General features: G+C 40.6%; 1 protein-coding gene across 1 annotated transcript in view; it reads left to right on the top strand.

The window, feature by feature from the left end:
* Mettl24 (methyltransferase like 24) overlaps window positions 1-12,805 on the top strand; it is a 64,377-nt gene that overhangs the window by 46,225 nt on the left and 5,347 nt on the right. The window lies entirely within an intron of this gene.

Here is a 12,805-nt window from a genome sequence, read left to right on the forward strand (position 1 = left end):
GCCTATGCCTATGAGTTCCAGTGTCTCTCCAAATCTATCATGCAGCAGTTTCAAGGTTTCCTGTCTGACATTGAGGTCTTTGATCCATTTCGAGTTAATACTTGTGCATGGTGAAAGGCTAGGGTCAATGTTTAGTTTTCTGCATGTGGCTGCCCAGTTTTTCCAGTACTAATAATTGAATAGGCGGTGTTTGTTCTACTGTATATCTTTGGCTCCTTTGTCAAATACAAGTTGACTATAGGTATGTGGTTCTATTTCTGGATCTTCTATTCTGTTCCATTGATCTTCTGGTCTATTTTTGTGTCAATACCATGCTGTTTTTGTTATTATGGCTCTATAGTAGGGTTTGAAGTCTGATATTGTAATAGCACCTGCATTGCTCTTTTTGCCTAGAATTGTTTTGTCTAATCTAGGTCATTTCTTGTTCCATATGAACCTTTGGATTATATCTTCTATTTCAGTAAAGAATGTCTTTGGGATTTTGAGAACATCCCATTCTTAAACCACAATATTCTACTGTACTAAAGGCTTTTTTCCCCTTACAGTGAAAAATTCAGTCTGTTTCCAGGGGTCCACCTAAATCTCCACACTTGCCTAAAAGTTGAAGTTCAAAGCTACTTCTGAAACTTGATGGAAACACTCATAATGGTAGGCTAGTCTATACACTTTCCTATTCCAAAAGAGAGGAATAGAAAAATAGGAAGGAAGACTTGGGCTACAGGAAGAATGCAATCACATGGCAGACATTAAATGCTGTAACTCCATGTCTGGCATTTATAGTGTGTGGTGGTGGGATATAGATACCAAATACTGTAGGTAGCTCTGTCTCTACGACCTTGCTGCTCCAACCCAAATGGCCTCTCATCACTTGTGATTTTCCTCAGCAGATATGTCTCATTCCTGGCATCTCTGACTTCATGGGTCCATTCTCGGAGACGCACACATCACTCTTTTAGAAGCTGACGGCAGGAATCTTGACAGTGCCCTACATTGCTCAACCTCCCTGCCTTTGAAATCTGGGTGGAATCTTCTAGGGTTACAATAACTCTTGTATTCTTCAAGAATAGGGGGGGAAGGGGGAAAAAAGAGAGGGGGAGAGGGAGGGAGAGAACATGGATATGTGGGCACACAACATCTCTTCTAGGCTATATTTCCTTTAAATAAAAAATGCACATTATTTCCCCATTTTATAAAATATATCTTAGTGCATTTTATGGGATCTGAATTTTATTAATGTACAAACTTGTATTGACTAGAAATAAATTTAGAAAACACCAGATTGTGCTTTTCTTTGTGCTTCTGGTGTAAAGAGATTCTTGGCAGGGGAGATGGTGGGGGGGGAGATAGAGAGGGAGGGAGGGAGGGAGGGAGAGAGAGGGAGAGGGAGAGGGAGAGGGAGAGAGAGAGAGAGAGAGAGAGAGAGAGAGAGAGAGAGAGAGAGAGAGAGAGAGAGAGAGAGAGAGAGAGAGAGAGATTTGAAGAACCACTGTATACATGTATTAAATTTTAATTTTGCCTCTATGCTATCTCCCAAACTCAGCTTGTCTATAAAGTACATTTTGATCTTAACCTAAGTCAGTAACTCTTAATATCTTTTTGGATCACAGACATCAGGGAGAAAGAACTGGCAAAAACAATAGCCAACATTGATGGAGCGCTTTGTCCATGCCAGGTTTTTATGTAGATGCAGTATGCTTTGCACATATTCTTTCTGTTGCTTTTCCTCTGAATCACTAAGTGGAATGACTCCCTCAAACCTTGTGGTGGGGTAATTAATTGCCCCAGACCCCATGCCCTAAACCATCTTACTGTTCTTCAAGATTGTTTGTGTGCACAAATAACATACTTGTATTCCAGGGAATATGACTATCACTGAAATTCTGGCCTTGTATTTAGGAAACTGACCACAATTAAGAAACAGCTTATGTAGAAAACTACCATAGACTCTACAAGGCCAAAGACCACCAGCATGTGAATAACTGGGGCATCTCATCTTCTGACGATGGGTACGGAGGGGTGGAGGGGAGCGGAGGGCAGGGCAGCCAGCTTGAGCTGAAGCTGAGAGTCCAGGACACACACAGCATCCTGAGGCAAGTCCCCGTGATTCTCTGAGTGTGGTTCTTGGGCCAAGCAGCTGGGCTTCTTTTTTTTCATATATTTTTTATTGTAATGAATAGAAGGGTTACATTATATTCACCAGATAGAAGGTGCATTACTTCACATACAATGATACCTTTTCTCATGTCTTGGTCCCCATTTCCCTCCCCTGGCCCCCGCCCCTCATCTTGTTTTCCTCCCTTCCCTATCTGACTTCAAATAACCAAATACTCATATATACAATATATCAGATAACCAGGTGAAATACTGTAACAATATGAGATAGCCAAGGGACAGCAAAAGAGAAGAGAGATAACGTAGTACATTAAGGACATCAGTCACTCATTATATGGCTTTTGTTGCAGCTGGGCTTCTTTAGAAATACAAATATTCAGGCCCATTCTAAATTTATCTGTCTGTCCATTGATCAATCACCTATCTCCTGTTCATCTATCTGTCTATCATCTATCAAACATCATCTGTTTATCATTTATCTACCCTTCATCTATCTGTCTGTTTCACTAGCCCTCCAGATGATTTAGATGCATATGGTTCTGAGCAGCACCAGCCAGTGAAGCATTGTGGGAAAACAGGGAAGTCTTGGCGCTTCCCTGTGCTGTGTGCTGGAGACTGTCACATGTAGCTACCAAGAACTTGCAATGTGGTGCAGGAACTATCATTTCAATCGCATTCATTTAAGTGGCACATCGTGAATAGCTACCATGTAGAAGAATATAACGGAGTAGTATTCCCAGGTCTTCACATCCAGTGAACTGCCTTGCACACTCACAGCAAAGTAAAAACAGAATATTTGGAGAATTGTATGTTGATGACATATATTTCCTTATTCAATGTTGATATCATTTAATTCGAAAATATTTGAGATGAGAGAGCCTTGCAGTTTAGTGCCAGTGAAGCATTTCATAACAGAAAACCAACTCTATGCATTTCCAGAGAACTGTGAGAACTCATTGTAAATTGTACCTTCTAAGGTAATTGCCATGCTTGAAATCGCAAGGATAGAGTTTTAGAATAGCTTAACAACTCATTTGTTTTTCTAGTCCTGGAGCTTGAACTCAAGGCCTGAACAACATCCTTGAGCTTTCTTAAGGCTAGTGCTCTATCACTTGAACCACAGCACCACTTCCAGCTTTGTCTGTGTACATGGCACTGAGGAATTGAACCCAGGGCTTCTAGGCAAGCACTCTACCACTAGGCCTTTAAAAAAGGAAACCCAGCCTGTACTTGAAGGACATTTGTGGGATTCTGTTTGGTTTGGCACACAATTTGGAGATGACATAAAAGAAGGAAAATGAATGGCATCTTGAGGAATAGCAAGTTACATTTGGATAGACTCATGTGTGTAGTAGTTCTGGAAATCAAGACGCTGGTATATATGTGTGCCCAGTGGAAGGATGCATTCCTTACTGATTTCTCTCCTAACCTCTAGCCTTTTGACCTTCTGCCTCCTTTCTTTTAGTCTGTGAGATCTGAAGTAAGGTCTCCATGAGGGCAAAGTGGAGGATGGAGGAAAGAGCCAGACTGAGAGGTTATACAGATAAATTATTTGTTATTATAGTTTGACAGGTTTTGGACAGGGTACATCCATTACAGGCTAGACACTCTAGAATTGACCCAGACTTACTATACGAAGTTCATAGTCTCCAGGAGCGAGAACATATCTTTCTGAAGAGCATTTGATTTGGATGCTTACTTGATTATTTATTTGTTTATACACCTGAACATTTGGTCTCACTTTGGATTCTTTGGAGAAGCTGAATTGCCCCTAATTGCTTTGCAAATGTTTTCCCTTGTACCCTATTAAATCATATGAATTCTGTTCCATAGATGTATGTTTTCAGTCCCATTTCCTTCCCAGAAATACTTTTACAACATTTGCATAAGCACTATAGGCCAAGAAAACCAATGATCCAGGTGATGTAGCTTAAAGACACGGATCTATCAGCTGTCCCAGAGGTGGGGGTAGAAACCTCAAAGCAGCTGGGTGGTGCTGTCCTTGGTCCTGCCACTGACTTTCCACCCAACTTTGCCTTTGGTCAGGTCTCTTTCTACAACCTGGCTCTTCTTCATGTTGCTTGGTTCCTTGTAGCTGTGAATTACCCTGCTGGTGGCTGTTAGCAGTTCACCCATTGCCTGGGCGGGACATGAGTGCATCACCTGACTCAGCTCTGAAGAATCTTGTCCAGCAGCCTTAGGTCAGATTCTTTGATCAAATTGGTTATCTGGTTTTAAAAAAAAGTCCCTGCAAATGTGTTCTTCGTTTTCTTTTGCATCTGTAGAGTCTTGTTCCCTGCAGAGGTCATTTCTGAGAGCTGATTACTACATGAAAAATATTTTCCTTTATTATTAGTTCAGGATTGCTTTTAGATTAGCTCAGAGTGATTCCCGCATGCTTCTCATAATGCGTGGGGTAAATCTCATCTCCTTCCCTGGTGGTAGCAGATGTTTTGTAACATTACATTTCTACCAGTTCACAGTGATAATTGAACCTGATTTAGTGTGCTTAGTGTCTAAGGCTCTCAAAGAGACTTCTAATCCTCTTGTTCATTCAAGGTAGATTAATTCTACTTTTCTATGATACTCCCTTGATACTGTATTTAGCTATTAGTTTGTAAGTACAGATATAAATTTGGCATAAGGAAGTTTAGATTATTTTATCATTAAGTAACAACCTTTGAACTCTTGGCCTGGGCACTATTCCTGAGCTCTTTAGCTCAAGGCCAGTGCTCTACCACTTGAGCCACAGTGCCACTTCAGTTTTCTGGTGGTTAATTGGAGGTAAGAGTCTCACAGACTTCAGTGCCCAGACTGGCTTTGAACCACAATCCTCAGATCTTGGCCTCCTGAGTAGCTAGGATTACAGTGTGAGCCACCTAGCCCGGCTTTAAGTAATAACTTTTTTTTTTTTTTTTTTTTTTTTTGCCAGTCCCAGGCTTGAGTTCTGGGCCTGAGCGCTGTCCTTGGACTTTCCTCAAGGCTAGAACTCTACCATTTTGAGCCATAGAACCACTTCTGGCTTTTCCTATGTATGTGGTACTGAGGAATCAAACCTGGGTTTTATGCATGCTAGTCAAGCACTTTACCCCTAGGCTAAACTCCTGGCACAACTTTTCTTAATTAAACCAAAGTATTAAACAAGAAGTATTAATGTAATTAATTAAAATTATTATTGAATATTCACCCAAACTGTACCAAATATAGAGAATAAGGATGACATGATTTGCTAGATGGTAGATAATTGATGATAATTCATTTTTTAAAAAAATGTCCTTGTAAATAACTGTATTATGAATCCAATAAACATTTAAAAATATGAGTTCAATTACTTCAAAACTCAGTCTACATACCACCTTTTCTTTTTTTAGTAGTCTGCGATTGGAACCCAAATTTAGTACCTGATTTGGCACTCATTGGTTAGTGATCTACTAACTGAGTCACATTTTCAACTTTTACATACTGCTTTCTGTGAAATTTATTGTTAACAAAATATAAAGTATATCTGTAAAGGTTTTATGTATGATTGTGACCTCTGACACTGAGGTGAACAGTGGTGTTTCTAGGTCAAGGAGAACCCAAGTGGAAAAGTCTCTTGTTCTAAGTTAGGTAATTGCTGTGCTGGATGGTGTTATTTATGTAGCTTCAGGTATTAGCGCCAGATTTTGATGGATGTAATGGCTGATTATCTTCATAATTGCTGGTAATAGTCAATAATAAGCTGTAATATATGTTTTCCAGAGAGAAAAAAGAATATACATATTTAAGTATTTATTATAGAGCAATAGGTTGAAGCATTTGTTATTAAAATGATTTAAATCACAAATTATATAAAAATGATTTAGCATGTATGAAGTTGACCTACTTTGTTTTGCTTGCTCTTTCTAAACAGGGCATACAGGTTTTTGTATAACCTAGTGGATCTTTCAGACCTAAAGGCACAGGTAGGTTTATAATGGTCCAGAATAGGGCTTGGCCTGCAACTCAGTGACAGAATGTGTAGTAAGTTTGTAGGAAGGTTAGGTTTTAGTCTTTTGTATAAAGTTAAAATGAACAAACAATAGAACTGAGTTAGGGTCTAATGGCTCATGCTTGTCATTCTAGCTATTAGGAAGATAAGCTTTTAGGACTGACTTTCAAATCCAGCCTAGATGGACAAATCTGAGACATTATTATCTCCACATAGCCAGTGAAAAGCCAGAAGTAGAGGCAAGGCTCAAATGGTAGTGTCTGCTCATATACATATATATGTATATATCATATAGATATGAAATAAAAGTGAATTAGGTAGAGAATTTAAGACAGGGGGTACAGCTCAATGGTAGAGCATTTGTTAAATGTACAAGGCCCAGGTTGCAATCCCCAGAACAGGAGAAAAGGAGCAACAAACACAAAAACTTACTTAGAAATGCTGTAATTTCAGGTTTATAAAAAATACAAGGTCAGTTTTGTTAATATATGTTGTGATGTGCATTATGTGTATGTTTATGGCACAGAAAACTGCTTAGGTGCTCAAGAGAATACAGTTCATACTCTAGATTATAGGTTTTAAATTCTTTCCTTTTTTGCTTATTGTAGGCTTAATTTAAAAATAATAATCCTGTGTTACTTTACAGTAAATACTTTAGTAAGTATACATTAATTTCTAGATGTTGCAGTTTTATATTCCACAATATTTGACACAGTGAAAATAACTTCTAACTTATTTTCTTGGTGCCACAGTGGTTTGAACATAGGACTCATGCTTACCAAGCAAGTGTTCATCATTTGTGTAGTCATACTCCTAGCCTCTAAATCTGTGGGGGGTGGGGGAGAGAGAGAGAGAGAGAGAGAGAGAGAGAGAATCGGTCACATTTTAATAGTGGGAATGACAGGTAAGTGACATTGTGCCCAGCCTTGCCTTTGAGCTTTCACTGTATGTAACTGGGATGACAGCCATTGGTTGAAGTCTTGTGAATATTTTTGGCCTAAAGCTGCAATCATCTGATTTCCACCCCCCCCCCAAGTAGCTAGGATTACAGATTTGAGCCACCATAGCCCTAACTTAGCCCTAAAAAGAAGTTTTCCATAAATAGCATTTGGTTTCTATTCTTTTTGGTGTCTATTGCTGTGTAAGTGAATCAGTCTTAACATTTTAGATGGTAATAATTGGCCACTTTATCTTTCATAGTTTCCATGGGCCAGAGTTTTAGGAAGGTTCTGTTGGGTGGTTCTACCTCAGGGTCTCTGGCTAGGTGGTGATAAAGTTTCTCTCTCATTTTTTCTCCTATTCTTGCTCCCTCACCCCACCGTCTCCCTTCTCTTCTTTTTCTTTGAGACTAGGTCTTATATGTGCTTGGACTGTCTTGGAACCCTCTGTGGAGCTCAGACTGCTTTCAAAATTGCACTCCTATTGATTGCACTCCTCTTGTCTTGGATGCCAGAGTGCTGGGATTACAGGGGCCTGGGCATTGTCCCTGAGCTCTTCAGCTCAAGGCTACCACCCTACCACTGAGCCACAGTGCCATTTCCAGTTTTCTGGTGGTTAACTGGAGATAAGAGTCTCACAGTCTTTTGTGCCCAGGCTGGCTTTGAACCATGGTTCTTAGATCTTAGGCTCCTGAGTAGACAGGATTATAGGCATGAGTCACTGGCACTAGTAATGTTTTTAACCACTGGTTAATTATCTGAAAAGATGGTCATGAAACAGCCCTCACCACACTAGTTCTGTGTATGCCACTTCTCCCTTCAACGGCTAGAATTTATTTTGCCTTCCTTTGTTATCGGATTGACTTTTATGATTGGCTTTCACCAGTAGTCTACAGCAAGTGATGCTTTATCATGGCCAGATTGCTCTTACTTAAAAGGTACATTTTCTTCCTTCCTTGAGTGTCAGCCAGTTTATAATGGTGAAATCTATTGTCCGATAGGAAAGTCTGCTAAAGGAATACTTTTGAATGGGAAGCAGTGGAGCTAAGGGTGTGGAGTGCCTGAGGGGGCTCAAGAGGGAAAGGAAGAATGGGAAAGACTGGAAGTTCCAGACTCAGGCTGCCCCTGCTGGGCCAGGTTGAATGGCTGAGAATGAAGGAGAGGTTTTGCATTGGTGATTTCAATTGGCCTTGGGGGCTTGTTGATGGGTCTGGCACTTAGCAAGGTTGGCGCTGCCAGGGCTGGCTGATATGGGGACTAGCAGAGCCACATCAGTAATTGCCTCCGACAGTTACAGACCTTGGATCCCTTTAACAAAACACTTCTGAAGCATTGGCTCTGGAAATTGGCTCCTGAACACACACTGTCTTCCCAAAGTCCTATTTTGAAGACTGCCTTGAATGTTATTAGAGGTTCAACTGAATCCTCCCTCCATCCCCCCAGTGAATATGTCTCAGTGGAAACCTCTGGTGACTCAGAATGGAGCTTTGTTTGGAAAGATGGTCATTATAGGTATACTTACTGGAAATGAAATCATCATGGAGTATGCCAGGTTCTAATCCAATACGACTGATGTCATTATAAAATGGAGAAATTTAGACACAAATCCTGGTCCCACAGAGAACACCATATGAAGATGGAGGTGATATGTGTGGGAGCCAGGAAATGCTGATGGTTGCCAGAAAACATCCAAAGCTGTCTCCAGGAAGAAACGGACTTCTAGACTTCACTGTGAGACAATACATTCACTTTAGTTTAGTTTTTGTGCTGGTGTTAGAACTTGAACTCAGAGTCTAGGTACTATTCCTGAGCTTTCTCAAGGCTAGCGCTCTGCCCCTAGAACCACAGCACCACTTCCGGTTTTCTGGTGATGTATTGGAGGTAAGAGTCTATGGACTTTTGTGCCCAGGCTGACTTTGAATTGTGATCCTCAGATCTCAGCCTCCTGAGTAGCTAAGATTACAGGTGTGAGCCACCAGCAATGGGCTAATATAATTCATATTGAGCAATGTCACCCCTTCTGTTATACCTGGCCATCTCTCCCACCTTACCTGTTCCCTCAAGTTTCCTGGCTCCATTTTCATTGAATATTGTGATTCACTTAGTCTTTCTATCTCCATTCGTCGGCCTGAGGAAAATCCCTTTAATACCTTTGAAATTACACCAAAGGGGTTGCTTCACATCTTTGAGACTCTATTACCCAAAATTTGGAAAAATTAACACATCCTTGACTTCCTCTAGAAACCTGCAATGGAAATTACATTTGCAAAGTAGTAATGAGAATGGGGCATTCTGAAATGCAAAAGATAGAAAATATACAAAGCAAGAGACAGGAATGTTTTATTTATAGTGTTTTGGCTGTCTATTCTCTTGGGTCAGAAGGGAGGAGATTGTATATGGTGTGATTCAGTGAATGATTTTGATCAACCTAGGAGATGTTTTTCAATTATCTGAATCTGAGAGGATGGAGGTGTTGTCATGTTTAAAGTATTTTTTAGAATAGATTTGAATTACATATATAAAAACGGAATCTCTATACCTCGGAGGCGAAGATAAGAGGTTTACAATTACAGGGCCTATCTCATGAACAAGCCAGGTAGATGGTGGTTCATGCCTGTAGTCTCATCTACTTGGCAAGTGGAGGTAGGAGGAATGTAGTCTGAGGCTGATCCAAGTAAAAGTACAAAACTAAAGCAAGAAGGGCAGGAGATGTGACTTGGATGGAAGGGCAATGTTAAGTGTCTGAGTGCTACAGTACCTCAGCACTCCAAAAAAGTAAATGTCTGAAGCAAGCCAACTATATTTACTATAATTTAACTTAATAATTTTGCTGTCTTTTGTTTGTTCATAATTTGATTGATAATTGAGCTAAAATATTTTTAGAAGCAATGAAGTATTATCCCTCCATCTCACCAGTGCAGGTTTTTTTGTTTTTGTTTTTGTTTTTATGTGTGTGTCTTGGGGCTTGAACTCTGGCCTGGATACTGTCCCTGAGCTCTTCAGCTCAAGGCTACTACCCTACCCTTGAACCAAGTCCCACTTCCCATTTTCTAGAGGTTAATTGGAGATAAGAGTCTCAGGTCCTTTTGTGCCTGGGCTGGCTTTGAACCTTGATCCTCAGATCTCAGTCTCCTGAGTAGCTAGGATTACAGGCGTGAGCCACCGCACCTGCTTCACCAGTGCAGTTTTTATTTATTTATTTATTTATTATTTATTTATTGCCAGTCCTGGGCTTGGGCTCAGGGCCTGCGCACTGTCCCTGGATTTTCTCAAGGCTAGAGCTCTACCACTTGAGCCACAGCACCACTTCTGGCTTTTCTATGTATGTGGTACCGAGGAATCGAACCTGGGTCTTCATGCATGCAAGGCAAGCACTCTACCACTAGGCCAAACTCCCGGCCCCAACCAGTGCAGTTTTTAAATCACTTTGAAGCTAACTAAATTTAACTTTGTTTTTATTCCATCTCTCCTACCCTCTGGCCATCCTTTTTGATTTTGTTTTCTTTTTGTTGCTGGGGATTAAATCACAGGCCTCACACTTGCTAAGCAAATGCTCTACCACTGAGCCACTTCTTCAACTCTCCCCTACCCCTTTAATATTTTGACTCATTACTCTCACATGGAAACCCACGGTAAAATGGTGATTTTTGCTCTGTAAGGAAGAAATTCTTGGATATGTGGCTTGATCTAACAAATACTGGTTTTCAATTTTGAGTGTAGTGTGTACCAATTAGAACATTTTGTGAATTTTTGATTTCAGTATTTTCCCTCAATTCAGGAGCATCAAGATTAAACAAAGCCAAGGAAGCTCTAGGCCAGCAGAGATATATTCATAAAAAGATAGATAATGACACCAGTGGGTCATATCTATAATCTTAGCTACTCAGGAGGCTGAGCTCTGAGGATCACAGAATGAAGCCTGCCCAGGAAGGAACATCCATGAAACTCTTATCTCTAATACTAAAAAGCTGAAAGTGAAGCTGCGGCTCAAGTGGTAAGATGCTAGCCTTGAGCAAAACAGCTCAGGGGCAGTGTCTGTGTCCTGATTTCAGGCCCCTGGACTGTCAGCAAAACAGAAAGAAAAGGCATTTTAAAAAATAAACTATACCCTTGGTTATCTCATATTGTTACAGTATCTTACCTTGTTATCTGATATATTGTATATATGTTTATTTGTTTATTTGAAATAGGATAAGGAAGGGGGGAAACAAGATGAGGGGTAGAGGGGGGGAGGGAAATGGGGACAAAAACATGAGAAGGGGTATCAATGTTTGGGAAGTAATGCACCTTCTATCTGGTGAATATAATGTAACCCTTCTATTAATTACAATAAAAAAGAATATTAAAAAAGATAGGTAGGTAGTAGGTAGATATATAGATGGATAGATAGATATCCTCAGGAAACATGCCCTTGCTGTTACTTTCATGAAGAACATTAGGAAAATGGAGGAGAAAGGAAAAAGAATAGATTGGATTTGATTCTCAACAGGCTAGGACTGTTTATTGAAGAGCAGAGAGGGCACAGACCTACCCATGAGTATGGAGGTTGTTTAGGGAGGTAGGGTTGGAATTGGGCTTTTTTAGAGTCTGAGAAAGGAAGCAGAGCTTAACAAAAAAGCCAGTAGGTCTAGGAAGGAGGGGGCTTTCACTTCAGCTCACAATGGAATATTTACAAACAGACTGAGGTAGATTGCCCTGTGGCTTGCCTGATGTCTGTGAACACCTGGAATAACGGGGTGGGAAGGTGGGGGGTGGGGGGGCTATGTTCAATCCTTCAGAGAAACGTTTTTCTTTTTATCTTTTCTCTTTGTTGTTTGGAATCATTGGCCCATAAGCTGGTTCACAGACATCTAATTTATTATTTTTTTTCTAAAATCCCCCAGTGATCTTGGAAACACTACTTTTCTCAGACCAGAAGACACCATTTAACACAAGATGAAACTATCCCCACCACCTTCCATGGGCTCTCAGGGTACTATGTAATGCTCATTCTCTTGTACCAATTACATGCAAATTCTATGCGCTTTCTCCATCCAGCTGAGATCACACAAGGAGTGTTTCCCAGACACTCAGAGCCTCACATATAAGCCTCAAGCGAGTGAGAACATTACCAGGTATGCACCAAGAGAAGAGGCTGAGCTGGATTAGTCGGGGTGGCTACCCATCTTCTAAAGTAGCAAAACATTACTATCATGAGACAAAATATTAGTGACCTGGGAAGCTTCCTGAAGGGCAAAAGTCTTGAGGTTACTTCACAGGGCTATAAACCTTTGAAATAAGGAGACTGAGTCTAAGTAACATCATCTTGCTCTCATGGTCATCCTGGTACCTTGCTGGGTGGAGGGCGCTTTTCACCCAGCTCTGAATAGCCTAGAGATGAGATAGGCCATTTTTTGCATTGCAGGTGTCATGCTGTTTAATCCAGGAAAACTTTGCTATGGAGAATTCTTGCTCTCATTTTCGCTAAATGGTCTGATTTGCACACTGAGTATTTCCCTGTTTGGTTTGCTTGGCTTGCCCTTGAGTATTTCCCTATATGGTATATGGTCAGCATTTGTTGGGCCCTGAATATGTGGTTTCTGCCTTTAAAAGTTTTGTACAAGTTACGTTCTGAGCTGCAGGTCTTTGAGACAGAAGTCCACCTGCAGTCACCAGCTTTCTAATAAGGACTCCCAATTTGACTTATCAAGATATGGCGTCTCTGTTTCTTGTGAATGAATTCCTGTATAATTCCTTCATCTGTGATGCTCTCTTTCCCAGCTACCCCAGTTTGTGTCTGAATGCT

This window comes from Megascapheus bottae, chromosome 8 (genome assembly GCF_031878675.1).
Source record: "Megascapheus bottae isolate mThoBot1 chromosome 8, mThoBot2.hap1, whole genome shotgun sequence".
Lineage (NCBI taxonomy): Eukaryota > Metazoa > Chordata > Mammalia > Rodentia > Geomyidae > Megascapheus > Megascapheus bottae.